Source organism: Neolamprologus multifasciatus, chromosome 10, assembly GCF_963576455.1.
Source record: "Neolamprologus multifasciatus chromosome 10, fNeoMul1.2, whole genome shotgun sequence".
In the NCBI taxonomy this organism is placed as follows: domain Eukaryota; kingdom Metazoa; phylum Chordata; class Actinopteri; order Cichliformes; family Cichlidae; genus Neolamprologus; species Neolamprologus multifasciatus.
In genome coordinates this window covers 31517455-31532056 of record NC_140448.1, presented here as the reverse complement: position 1 = coordinate 31532056, position 14602 = coordinate 31517455, and the positions used below count along the sequence as shown (strand labels likewise).

Genomic DNA, 14602 nt, shown 5'->3' with positions numbered 1-14602 from the left:
TCATTTTAATTTCATGACAGTAATGTCACATATTAGCAAACACTGACATATGATGATGTTGTCACGTTGCCTAGCAACCACGTTCAAACAACCCATTTGTAAATCTTATCTACCACACTTTGTTTCTCCTCATTGTGGTTCATTGTATCAATTTTTGAAAAGCTCAAACAAACCAAACAACACTGCAGTACAGTTAGCTTAAACTGGGTTAAGAGAAGGATTAGCCACACCCAATAGATTCTGCTCAGTTTTAACTGTTTTCTGTAGCCGAGTCAATCGCTTGACTTTTCTTCCTCCCTTTACATCAACCAATAAAGTTGGCAGTAACGTCACAAAAGCCCGATAAATTTCCAGTTCACTCAAAATTTCAGTGGTGACCAGGTTAGCATGCTAGCACACTGCTAATTAGCATGTCATTACATAATGAACTACACCAAAGACTATTCTGAACCTCGATTCATCGTTACATCAACGCAGTAACAGTTGAACAGACAGCTAAATCTTAACACATGTGACTTCTGAAGTGTCTGGAGGAAGTGACACTGTTCTGGATGAAAAGGACCTCGATGTTTAATTTATCTGCTCATCTTCGCTGATGTTTCACGCTTTCACTTTAACTGCCTCATGTGGCAGAAAGCTCACCGGCCGGCTGTCTTAAAGAAGCTTTGCAGCAGCAGTGAGCTGAGGCGCATGAACAGAGCCAAGCACAGCTAAGAAAGGATTAGTGCAGCTGATATCGATCAATTTAAAAGAAAAAAGAAAAGCCCGATCGTCTCTGAACACTTCCAGTAAATGTGAGTAGAGGAAGGAAGGAAATGGATTCGTTTTTATTATGAATCAACAAATTAAGGGACGTTTCCAAAAATGCGCAAATCCTGGAAACTTTAATTTTAATTATAAAATATGAGGACTGTGCAGACTAAGTGAAGTAGAGGGCAGCGTTGCAGTGTGGCCACCATGCCCTCAGCAGCCGCCCCCAACTCCTCCATACTGTAAACAAATGCAGCACCTCCTGCATAAAAAACCCTACAAACAAACAAATGTGGCCAACTCAGCAGGCAATTATGCTTTCACCAGCACGCATTTGGCCAGACAATTAGTGGTTGGTAAATGTTGAGTTTCAGCAGACAGGAGGTCGTCCGGTTCAGTATTTGGGGCACGTAAGCGCCAGTTTGGCTTCCAGTTTGTTGACTGAATCTGCATGATTTAGCTTATGCTGCCTCTTGGAGAGGAAACATGGCCCCGATTTGTTTTTGCCCCTTTGTGCATCGAGACAGCTGATGCCCCGCATGTCTGCCCGTCCTCACGTCTGTCCGTCTATGCTGCAGAGACTAGAAAAAAAAGAAAGATGCTGTGTTTGAGCTTGCAGATCGTTCAGAGTGTGCTTTAAGATTTGATTTTAAGATTTGACTTATTTGATTTGATGGTGAACAGATTCCACGGATCCTGAAACAAAGGCTGGATTTTCATCACGCTTGTTAGTCTGTGCCTGCAGGCTGAGACGACTCTCTCCCTGCAGACCGGCAGGAATCACTCCTCCAGAGTCTTCCTGAGGGCTCAGGTAGCACGGGAAAACTCACGCAGGGAGGACGGATGAAATGGTGTTGGTGTGTGTTTGCTTTTCAACATGAGCGCACACACACATTTTTCAAAGCACCCAGAGGCTTGCGTGTGTGCACACATGTGCTGTGATGGTTGGTTTTGTTGTTCTGAGCCTTTGAAGGCTCCCCGTTTCCCTCTCGGTGGATTCAGCTGCAGGCGAGTCGGCTCAGGTGAACGATTGCAGCTTCACTTGAAGATCAAACTGAAATATGATGCTTTTAAACTGTAAAGAGGTCCTAATAAGCTGTTTCTGTCATATGTTCTGCTCTACTGATGGATGTTCACATTAAACACTGTGAGAATTTCTAAATAATGAGGTCAGTGTATGTTTACGTAATCCCCGTGAGCTAAAAGCTGCTCTAAATCACAGACTGTATATAAAAGATGGACAAATCCACTGTGACATCAGTGCTGTTTTAAACACTGGTGATTTAGCTGCCAACATGTTGTTCTTTTTCTTTTCTTTTCTTTTTTTTTTGAGCTTGAAGGGACCTTATTTGGATGACGGGTGGAGTGTTAAGTTATGAGCTTAGATAGCTTTGTTAATTCCACGCTAACTGGGGCACAGTGGTATTAAAATCCTAGAATTTTAGAATTTCAGTCAGCAGAACTTAGATTTCTGAGACGGTCTGCATTAAAACTGCCCCTGAAGGCACCACGAGCGCTCAAAGGTTCACTTTAGCTACTCCAGTTAGCTGACGTGAAGGCTAGCAAACAGCTAGCAGGTACAGCCTGTTGTCAAAGTGTCCACGCCCCCAATTTTATGCCTTATAAATATACTCACTTGAGAGAAGAAAATAGTTTTTGCATCAGCCTGTAAACATATTTGTTTTTGCTATAACATCAGACATTTTAATATGGAAGTCTATGAAGACTGACTGCTGCAGCCTCTGGTGGACATGAGAGGAACTGCAGCTTTTGATACTTAAGCTTTGCATGATAAATAAAAGCACATAGCTGGAAATGAGTAGAATAGCTCCACTTTAAAGATCATAAGCATAATGTAAACATTGCATACACACAGTAATCAGTCTTCCACAGTTAGTATGTATATTAGGGGGGTTGATAGTTGTGGATCGTTTCCATATTGTTAAATGTGACAGAAAAAACAAGCAGAAGCAGTGACAGCTGGCTCGTGCAGAGTGTCACCAACAGTTTATTTTTCTTTAACAAAGACTTCAGAGTTGAGTCAAATGAGATTGTTTTGCATTTAAACTGGTTTAAATAACATAAAATTTTCAGCTAGAGAGCGTGAAGATCTCACCGGAGCTGAACAACGAAGCTGCAAAAGACAGCTGCGACCAGCTGTCGGTCTAGAATATTAGGCTAAAATGTATCCAGGTGTACCATAATCAGGTAACATTATGTTATAAAGAGGTCTTCTCACACAGCGTTCCCTGAGATTTTCAGGGGGAGTCTGTGTCTTTCAGCCTCTCCCTTCTCTCCATTAGTCTGTCACGTCCTGGTATTAAACGGGGATTTGGATGGCAGGAGCGTGTCTGCAGCACAGGATTTGGCTGTACATGCCCGGTCCCAGCAGGGGTGAGCACTTCGGCTCTGAGCCCCAGAGGACGGGAGACTGAGAGGAGCTTTATTCTCCGGACTGCTGCTGCCTGAGAGCTGACAGGAGGGATTTATGTGGACAGTGAAGCAGAACATCTTCTCAGTCTGGCTGCTCTCAGAGACTAGAAAGTCTGGAAAGTGAAGCTGACGCAGCAGTGCCTTAAACCTGCACTCTTTCTAGTGGCCAGCAGGGGGCGACTCCTCTGATGCTCAATGCTCGCTCGCTCTGATTTCATGAAACAGACTCCTGATGGAGTCGTCTTCAGTAAATCCAGGTATGGTTGGGATCAGGTCTACTTTGTGATTGACAAGTCACGAGATGCTAACCAAAACTTCGCAAACGAATCTGTTGTTGTTTTTTTGTTGCTCTTTTTAAAATAGTTAGTTTTGTTTTTGCCGGCCTTTTACAGGACCCTGAAGGACACAGCGATGGCAGGTCGCCCCCTTGTGGCCAAAATAACAAACTCAGAACTTGTTTTAATTTATTTGCACGTGTCCGTCAGAAGAATCCAAAGCAAGTATTTACTCTGCTGCTGCATCTGTCTTGCTTTCCTTCCACTCCTGAGGGAAATATTTAGCTGCTACACATTCCACCGTGTCCGCGGCTTATTAACGGTTAACAGCCGTAAACTGTTTCACTCTGCTGTTTGCTGAGGAATCAGTGCACGGTGGCCTCATCCGAGGACACAAGAACAAATTTCCTGCTGCCCAAAACAAGGTGAAAGATGCTAAAATGCAGCCGGTGCTCCTTCCATATTATTACACAGTAAGTTCATAACAGACCGAGGAGCTCAGGATGTACAGTCCAGTTCAGACTGCTTGAGAGTGGCAGCTTACATAAGGTCACTTATCTGTTTTTCTCTATCTGGGAGCATAATTATCAAAATGAATATAATTTTGAACATTAATCAGACTTAAAACTAGTGATTAAGACCATAAAATCACCAGTAGAGTATTTAGTCACAGATCGAGTGATCAGCGGTTTCGTTTTCTCACAGACTTCTGAAGAGTCGCCTCCTTCTGGTTGTCAAATGAAAGCCACTTTCTCACCTCCTCAAAAATAATTTAACAGATTTAAATGAAACTAACCACACTGTGCTGTGTGTATATAAAGCAATGTGTTTTTAAAAGTGTCCGTGTGAATGCAGGGAATGAAAAATGCAACAAATCTGAAAAAGTTAAACATGACCAGGGGCTCATTTGCGCAGTAAAAGGAAGCGCTTCCAGACTGAGATGTACCCAAACCCCTAAAACTCAAACTAAAGCAAGTAAAGCTGCAGCTGAAACAGAAAGTAGACTACATACTCGCCAGATTCAGCACAAATGTTAAACACACCTTTTCTTCTTTGGATGGAAGAGGTTATCAAACCTTTTATTATGCAGTAATTTTGCATTACACTGACATTTCATCTTCTTTTATCAGCAGGAAAGACATAAAATACACGTGTCATACCCGTTCATTGTATTACACTGCTGTATAAGAGCAGTCACAAATGGACCTTGACTGCTGCATATTTCAAATATAACTGCTTTCTTGCAGTTTTTATTATGAGCCAGGAGTTCTTGAAATTCGCTTTCGACTCCATTAAAGTGAAAAACTGAGAAATGCCGCTGTGCTTTGTTGTCCTATCTCTGTTTTTCATGAAGAAAAGGACCTGCAGTCTTAACCTGCAGTCCACCTACCTCCCTCTGTTGTTTATTTCAGATATCACCTCCCTGCTTGTACTCGATATGGTGAACCCTCCCTCCACTCTCACCTTCACCTTGTCTTCCAGCCTCTGCCGCTCTGTATTCTGTACGCTTGTTTGCTCCCGGCGGCCCAGTTTTGTTTCTGTGTGGTTTGCAGTCGAGCAGAGAAGAGAACAGTTTGTCTGCCTGATGAGAGGGATAACTTCCCTCTCCTGCTTTTATCCATAATGCTGCTGCCAGACCAACGTTTTGATGCCAGTGCTAATACCACATGGAAGTGACCAATGAGTGGTTCTGGAAGAAGAAGTAGGTTCTGCCAGAAAACCACTAAAAACCCCACAGGTGTTAGGCATTAGCTGCTGTCCCCACTGAGCAAATAAACTGTGCACTGGTTTCATGGTTTAGGCAAAAGTTTAGTCTCAAGTGTCACGTTAACTTAAAAGAGCGAGGTCAACGATAACCCAGATTTGGGGAAAGTAATGCCCAGAGATCGTGTCTGAGTCTGTCACCAGTCCTGTTCTAATCAGGTTCAAGTCGATAATCAAATGCAGTCAAGTTTTTATTCATGAAAATCTTCTTCCAGTCACCAGTGAAACATCTGAGTCATCAAAGTCAATGTTGTGTCCATGTTGGCCGAATTATTTCACAGTCAAAAACATCGTGTATCAAGTAACAGATCGGTGATTTTGTGACCCAAGCTTTCAAAGTGTAAACAAAAATTGATTCATTAAATGGTCAAAAGCAGGAAGAGGCACTAACTTCCCAAAGTTAGGTAGGATCCCAAGATCCTCGACAAATTATCTAATCTAATATTAAGTCTACCAAAGTCTTGGCTTTTGGGATATTGTATTTGTTTTAAATGTTATGTACCTATGTGGTATGTGACTTTTGTTGCCATGATGCCAGGTCTCTCTTGGAAATGAGATTTTTAATCTCAATGAGATTTTTTTACCTGGATAAATAAAAGACTAATAAATGAAAATCAACCAAAGTCGGACTTAAAGAAGTCCAGATGCTTTTCTTTCCAAGCTCCTTCGACATCAACCAAAGTCATTCCTCAATATTGTAAAGCCATATTCAAGTTGTTAATGTAGCAAAACAATCGGCAAAGTCAAAGTCACCAATGTTTATCAAGTTTTGTAGAAGTCAGAAATCTAACACGGAGTCAACAAAGTTGGCTGAGATACAAAATTCAACAGATGACGGTTCTAAGTTGCCAGAATAACGTAGGAGTTCATCAAGTCAGGTTCAAGTAACTTCTGTAGGTCACCAGAGTCAAAGCCACCAGTACCAACGGGATTAACCCAGCATCCTTGCTACCATGTTGGCACGGTTACCAAATTGTTAATATCATTTTAAGTCACAAAGTAAACTCAAAGTAGGTTTGTATGTCCGAGTGTTTGAAGTCTTTCATAGATGCCAAGTATTTTTAGTAGTTACCAAAACCAAAATTTCGTACACAATTGGAAATATCTATGTAAGTAACAAGTTAGTAGTTAACGAAGTCGTTACTGCCACTAAAACCCAAGGCAAGGGCAAGTCACTAAGGAGTCATCAAAATAAAGTCTGTGCCTTCCAAGGTCAAGTCATCAAAGTCGCATTTGAAAGTCATGTCAGACAGGATAACGGGAAAAGTCTGCTTCAAGTCGTTAATCTGTCGTTTGGGTCAAGTTACGTCCAAATGACCAAAACCATGTTCATGTTCCTGAGATCGTGTTCAGGTCACCAAAGTTCTTAATGTCATCGTTTAGTCACTTTGATTTTTGACTTCATTGGAGTAACAAAGGAATTATCAAAGATATTCCCAAAAGTCGGATATGAATTCCCAAAGTCACTGAGGTCATGTACAAACTAAGGCCTGAAGAGCTTCCAAATCTGAAGTTTAGCTTTATTTAATTTGCAGTTCAAACGACCCGAGGTGAATGTTTAAAATAGAAATGTAAAAAACAGGAAATGCTTGTTTTGCTCCAGGTTGTAGCTTCTACTTGTTTGGTTCTGAGTTTCTAGTTTTGTGTCTTCATTTCAGTCATATTTAGTTATTTATTTTACCTTTTTGGGCAATAATTAAGCTAATTGTACTGTGTGCAGTCGTTGGTGCCAAGAACTAAACACTGCAGATGTTTTCCAGATGGTTTTCTCCATCACCCAAAGCGTCTCCGATGACATGAGACTGTTTCTAACCAGTCCAGAGCTGTAGTACCTGTGGAGGGCTGTGCTGTTTCCATTCATTTAGCCTGAAATAAAGACACACCAGCAGACAAATGTTTGGATTTAAGCAATACGAGCCGTTTAAAGCTGGATACTCTGATGCTCCAAGTGTTTGTGATCAAGTTGTAAACATGGTTACACAAACGGCCTCAGAAACCGAGAGGAAATCGCTGGAAAAAACAAAGAGCGAGCCAGGAGACAAACATGAGTGATAGCAGTGAGGCCTGCAGTTTGCTGAGTTAAGCACTCTGCCTTATTGGAGTGTTTGTGTGTGTAAATGTGTGTGTTTTAGGGGAGGGAGGGTGGCAGCCAATGCGACTCCACAGGGGCATTGTGGGTAGTTGCCTCACAGCTTTTCTTCCTCTGCCTGGATACAAGCAGTGCAGCACTTCCCTCGGTCTTTTCCCTTCCTTTCACCGCGTATGTCAAGCTGCTCTCCAGCGTCCGCTCCGTTGGCTATATCTGATTATTTCATCTGAAAACACTAAAATGCATTTTTGGAACAGCTTCATCTGCTGTGTAAGACATCTCTGTGGCTGATTGTCTTTATATTCAGTTTCTTCTGCTGCGTTTGGATAGAAAACCAGACAGTTTTGTGTTTATATAGGCAGTTTTTTGTTGCAGAGTAATGGATTCTACCAACCAGGTGCAAGAGATCCTGCAAAATGAAGCCTCGATTAACTTTACAATCTGCTGATTTGAATAGAAACACATCTACGTGGTTGCTTTTTAGTTTTTCAAAGATGCAAAATAATCTGAGACCAGCTTGGTTTGGGCAGTTTGTTAATAGTCACGGAAAACCTGACAAACTAGTCAGATTAAGGACACCTTGGAGTTTCCAACTATAATCAAAGTTGGAAAGTTGATCAGCTGGCACATCCAGTAACTAAAAACTAGCCTGTTTGCGATTACCCAGCGAGTCTCCAGCTTTGTTTTGTTTCGACCTTCAAATATCCAGTTTCAGTGTCATGAATAAGAATCATCATCTGTTCATCCAGCAGATCATCAAAAATGGTCTTCCTCTCCAGAACCGTCTCTTCTGGAGGGTCACCGAGGTATTCCTGACCCAGCCGAAGGAAACTCATTTTCACTTTACCAAAGTAAAATAAAAAACATTAGGAGGTAAAAAATGGATGAATAACATTAGAAAAAACAACTGACGATGGACTTAGAGACGGTATAGTCGTCCAGTCGCTTTACTAACTCTGTTTGCATTCATGTCTAAAGACTAAATCGTGATTATATTTCTTTCAATCTTCCATCTCAATAAGAACTCCAACCTTTACAACAAATACAGTAATTAATAGTTTACTTCACCTTTAACCCTTTAAAACCGGTGGGAGCGGCACGCTCTGTTTTGCGTAACTATTTTTAAATCCCGGTAGCTCTGCAACCACGTGAGCTAGCACAATAATTTTTTTTTTTGCATATGAAACCGGAGGAGTTGTACTTACATCTTATGCCATCAGCTTGTCCTCGGTCACAGTTTCCTTCCACATATAACTTTGCAAAAACTGCATAAAAAGCACTTGCAGCAACAAAAACATAATATTCCAGAAACACGCTTTGCCGATTCGATCAGCTGTTCATAACACTTCCTACTGCATCAGCGCAAACTATCGCATGTCCGCCATGACCTGCCCGAAACCGGAAGTGACGTCACTTTCGCGGAAATGTGGTTTTTTTTTTTTATTTTTTTTTTTTTTTTATTAACCATATATCAAAATAAATTTCCTGTGGTGAGAAACTATTTTGTGCAACTTTTTTGTATTTACAGTTTTGAGGGATAAGCCTCTTAAATTTCTCTAACTAGAAATATATGTTAAAAAAACAAAAACGATTTTCAATTTTTTTGTAGTTTATTGCACTTTTTTGCAATTTATGTAATTACTATGCACTTAATGCAGACATATTATTAAAATCTAGGCTGTAATGGTTGTATTGATGTATATCAACTTAAAATGCTCCCAAAAATGGCTCCACAGCATGTAAAAATATAATATAAGCTCTGGCGGACTTGGTTCTATGGTAGGTCTTAAAGGGTTAAAGTGAACTTTCTCACTTCTTGTCTTATTTCCATCCATTTGCTAGAATAACTGTGGGCAGGAACTATTACTGTAGTTTAATATGTATGCTGTGGACTTGTATTTCCATGCGGCGTTCTTGAACTCAGCTGAGAAATGTTGACTCACTAAAAATGTTGTAAACGCTGATATCAGCATCAGCAAACATCTGCACCACTTGGCTCGCTGGACTTCCGTCCCGTCCACGATGGTGAGGTCATGATCGTCACTCGAGGTAAATATTAATACCTCACATTAGGAGTCATTGACAGCTGGACTCGTCATGATTTAGAAACATTTTCTGCTTCATACAAGCGTGTAAATGTTTTGGCACTGCCCGCGAGTCTGCATCGATCAGCTGCACAGTAGCTCAGTTGATGCTTAATTAGTTTTTGTGCTTTTGTTCGGCTGTGAAAAACAAGGCAGGAAACAGCTGGGTGGAAGTCCTGCTCGTGTTTTCGTCTTCCTGTTCGCTGTGCAGAGGAAGACGTCTTGGTCTGCAGCTCCTCACAGTCGGGGATTAGCTTTCCCCGACTGTTTGCTTCCAATAAATCAGCCCCTGACGCTCGATGCCTCACGGATATTTGAGCGTGATAGCGGCTCCTTTGTTACAGAAGCCTCTGTAGTCTTTAATCTTTTAAGTTCTAGACACTGAGATGACTTTTGTGAGCACATTCAGAGGCTCTTTGACATACTGGGAACCACCGAGGAACCAGAAACAGAGCGAGGACTGATGATATCCTTTTAAATATTCTTTCCTTCACGCTTCACACATCCTTCTCAGACCATCTGGGTGCTGGCGGGGCACAGCTAACCCTGCTGCCGCTCTCTCCTTATGCCTGACAACAGTACACAGCCATTAAAGTCTCAGCCGTGAGCTGACATCACAGACAAATACTCTGCAGAGCTGCACAGCATTTAAGCAAACTGCAGCACGGCCGTGCATGCTCAGCCACAGCTGTCGGGTTACCATCATAATTTTACAGTTGCTGTTAATTCATCTGTTAGGACCATTTCTGCCTGGAGTCCCTCACACTCTGTGGTTGTCCCTGTAAAAAGTTTGACTAATTGTTCCCTGTGAATGGGAATTTTATGTGTCATTCAGTCTGAGTTGTGCATTCTTTAACTTTTTATTTACAATGAAGTCAACGCGATATTTGTGCACTTTACCATCTGTCACACTAACGTTTTTTAAAGCTGTCTTGGATCTTTAGGAGTTCCAGTTCACTTTTTGTCTGAGGATTTTGCATCTATAGCAAAAATGCCAGAAGCTGCAGTTCCTCTAGTGGCCACTAAAGGCTATCTTCAAAAGTGAGTCAGTGCTGTTGAAAAAAGAGCGGGAAACGGATTAGCTTAAGCTAAACATTTGTAGCTTCATATTAGCCTTTACATTATATTTGAATAGTGTCCTTTATATTTGTTTTAAACGTCATTGTGTTGTAAAATACAGAATAACTAGAAATAATTTTACAGTAACTGCATAAAAAATAAATTTATTTTCATGCCATTTGAATGAATGTGGTAAACTCTGGCTTCAGTCATCTGTCTGTATTTAGAGCAAACTCTGGGTCAGTTTTCCTCCACCGTGTGTGGTCAGTGGGTCCCTCAGCTGTCAGCGTGTCACTTCCTCCGCTGCAGCGGCGACGACAAGTGACGCTCACGCTCTGTCCAGTAGGTCTCAGTTTCTCGACATAAAGCAGATGTGTGAGCAGGACTGCGAGTGCTCTGACTCAGGAGCTTTGAATCTGTTTTTCATGCTGGTAAGAAGACGTTTAACTGCTCTGTTTGAATCAAAGACAGAGACTGCCAGTGTCTGGAACCTGTCATGCCTCCTTTTATATCAGAAACAGAGAAAAACTATATTAATCAGCGTGGCTGCTTCTGGAAAGATTAACCTGAGACATAGTAGTGCAGACCACAAGTGTGACTACAGTCCTGCGTAACCTCAGGAAACCATTGTTATGAATGACACCCCTTCAGTGAACTGCAGCCATCATTCAGTGCCGTTCATTCGCTTTAGCAACGCCAGAATCTGATCTCAAAACTGTTGTTTTGGCTGTTTCACCAGCCAAATGGACTTCACTTAATAAAATGTTAAGTATTACCTAATATTAGCTAACGTTACATAAAATACCAACTAGCTTGCTAACTTTAGCTTGCTATTTTACTAATGCTACATCTGTCTAAATGCTACGTAAAGCTACATCTGTGGATTTATTTTTTGTCCTAATGTGGCGGTTGTGTTACAGTCTGTGTTGTGTTGGTCAGTTTGTGATGCCATTTCTAAGCTAATGTTAGCCAGTCAGTGTTGCCAACTTAGCGACTTTGTCGCTATATTTAGCGAGTTTTCAGACCCCCTTAGCGACTTTTTTTCTAAAAAAGCGACTAGCGACAAATCTGGCGACTTTTTCTGGTATTATTGGAGACTTATTTATGACGACTTTTTGACGTGAAAACGCGTATCGCTCTTACTCTCAACAAGCAGCGGCGCTGCCTTGGGCACCTCACCCGTGCCAAAGCGCTCACAGCCAGAGGATAGTCTTCCCCCAGCTGCTATCAGGGCAGGAGACGTTCACACCTGTGCGTCCAAACGGCAAATGAATCGCGCATGAGCGAAGCCGCTGCTCCCACACTGACTGTAACGCAGTTAGTTCTTTTACTGTTATGCTGTTTTGTGGATCACAAGGTTTAAAACTACTTATACACACACACACAGTAACTCCACCAGAGTGCCTATTTCGGGTCACTTTTGCCAGTCCAGGCCCGGATAAAGGAGCAGGGTTGGAATTGTGACATTAAAAAAAAACAATAATTGCTAAAAGAAATTTAATTTGTAGTTCTAAATAAATTCTAAACGCATTTAGGATGAGTTTTACTCACTTTATGTCTCTTTATGTCCACGATGTTATTTCTCTCTCCAACAGCGTAGGTTACAATTACATTAGCATGACCAATTATGCAAATTAGGCGATGACGTCATTTGGCGACTTCTAGCGACTTTTAGGACAGCCAATAGCGATTTTCCTTACTGAGGAGTTGGCAACACTGTTGCTGTTGAGAGAACGTAAGCGTCACATGGTTTGGATCACCAGGGAAAATTCTACCTGAACTCTTCACATTTTGACTAAACAGGCATTTTGTCAAACGTGCTCATTTACTGTCCTATGAAAAAAAAGAAAAAGATAGCTGCCGCTCTCACGTCTGTGCAGAAACCAGTTATAAGTTTTCAGTTTAAATGATGGTTGAAAAGCAGCAGGTTCATTAGCAAACTAGTGATGTGCAAAGAAATGACTCGAATCACCAGAATCTGTTCATTAAGGAGATTTATTTAAAGATGATTCTGTGTAACAATTTATTTTCCCCATAATCCCCGAGCTGCTGTCACTTTGGCAAACTTACCAAACTCTAGTCACAGTTTTGAAAATTTTAAAACTTTTCAGTATTACTTTCCCCTTAAATTTCCGGGGCCTGATTCTGAGCGCTCTAACAGAAAATGATTCTGGTCAGTAATGAGATTAATTTATTTAACTAATTTACTCTGGAGAGGTGAAATGCGGGTTTAACGTTCAAACCAAGCGGCTTTGTTTCTCTTTGTCCGTGTCATTTAAGGTGGCTCGGTCTCCTCTGCTTGTTGGCACACTAACTCCCACTCTGCAGAGAAGGATTATGCTTATATTTTTTCACTTTGGCAAAGTGTGGGGCTGGAGAAATACTATTATGTAAAATATGAAGCTTACTCTGCACTCTGGTACAGTTTGTGCCTGATTTCCTGACACTGCATGATGAGGTATCTGCAGCATTTAAAGGTCACTCCAGGCATTTTCTACATCTCTGTTCGCTGGGTGTTTTACTTCCCAGGCAAGTAGGATATCATGAATTTCTCCAACTTTAACTCTCAAATTCTGTTCTTCTAGATGAAAAACAAGGACATCCTAGATGGTTTTTAGGACGGTGCAGCTGGATGTGCGGGTGTTGGATATCAGGCAGAGACGACTAAAATAGACCGAAAGTATTGACTCTAAAATCTGATACCATTAGCTGCTCTGCAGGGATGAGAACAAAGAGACTTTATTTGAGCTTTTTCAGAGACAGAAGGATGATGGATGCCGTTAATGAAGCGAAATAAAGTTTCCCAGTAATGCGTCGCTAACTTTAACCCCCAAAAGTGTTCAGAACAACATTAAAGAGGAACTTAGATATGACAGGATCTCTGTAAGAAAAAGTTCATTTAGCTTTTGTGACTAAATGTTATGGAAATCTGGCTGTAACTACAATTAGGTTTTGGACATTAGCATTAGCATTTTAGTCGCTGCCATGTTGGTTTTTTGGAGGCGGGTGTAACCATGGAGACAGCTTAACAGTCAGTTTTTCTCATGAAGGTTTCTGAGTTTGATTCTCTAAATATTAGCAAAAGTTGCTTCAGTTCTTCCATTTGTTGTGATGTTTAGCAGGAATGCAGCGCCAAGCTTCAGGTTTTGGCCTCGTGAAGATTTTCATCGAGGTTGAGATAAAGTTATTAGAAAAAGGAGGAAGGGGGTGGAGTTATCAGCAAATGCAGGCTTGGTTAGCAAGCTGCATGTGTAACCTGTTTGGGATCAGTCTGCAGGCCGATGGTGGTGATGTGATGTTTTTAAGAAATGGTTTAGTATGTCTCTGATCTCCTCCAAATTGATCTAAAAAAGCTTTTCACAAACAAATATTCTGTTGTAAAGTAAGCTTCAGCTTAGCATTGGTCGCTCAGTGGGTGTTGTTTTGTTGTTGTTTATTTACTGTTTATTTACATAATTAAAAGTAATGATGATAATTACTTTAGTAACTGTTTCACTCGACGCCCTGAACTCAGGCTGGTGTTTTACTGTATGCAGGTACTGTAGAAAATGTGGTGCAATACTGTAGTATAACATTTACATTCATTGTATTCATATACTTTACTGCTTTACAGCAGTTTTAATAGTATTATGATGCACAGGCTGTAAGCTTTACAGTAAAATACTGTTATTTTCTCAACATAGTTATTATGAATACATGCTTAGTATGTGTCTGTGAAGGTTCTCAGTCATCCAGGTCATCGTAGTCAAAGGAGCTTGCAAAGAAAAGCGTCTGGACTTCTTTAAGTTGCTTGAAGACGTTTCACCTTCATCCGAGAAGCTTCTTCAGTTCTAAGGTCAAATGGTGGAGAGTCCCAGATATAACCCTAGTGGGAGTTTCCCCCCACAGAGGGACAACAGGACCCCCTGATGATCCTCTAATCGCCTGAGCCAAGGTGTGAAACTGGGTGTGGGTCCCAATCAGCCAGAGTTTCGGGTGAGTTCATTGTGAAACCTGGCCCCACCTTATCATGTGATTTCCTGAGGTCAGATGGCCCAGGATGTGAGTGGGCGTTAAGGCGTCTGGGGAGGGAACTCAAAACTGGATTATAGATGGCAGAGAGTTGGTGTCGTAAACCACCGCCTCTGTTCAAAGATGGTCGCTCACAG

At 41.4% G+C, this 14602-nt stretch overlaps 1 protein-coding gene and 1 long non-coding RNA gene across 4 annotated transcripts in view; both read left to right on the top strand.

Moving 5' to 3' along the window:
• dbn1 (drebrin 1) overlaps positions 1 to 14602 on the top strand; it is a 128961-nt gene that overhangs the window by 35876 nt on the left and 78483 nt on the right. The window lies entirely within an intron of this gene.
• Positions 8751 to 14602, top strand: part of LOC146510503 (uncharacterized) — a 36101-nt gene continuing 30249 nt past the window's right edge. The window contains exon 1 of the long non-coding RNA XR_014876298.1: positions 8751 to 9110. This is a non-coding gene — a long non-coding RNA (uncharacterized LOC146510503). The remainder of the gene's footprint in view (positions 9111 to 14602) is intronic.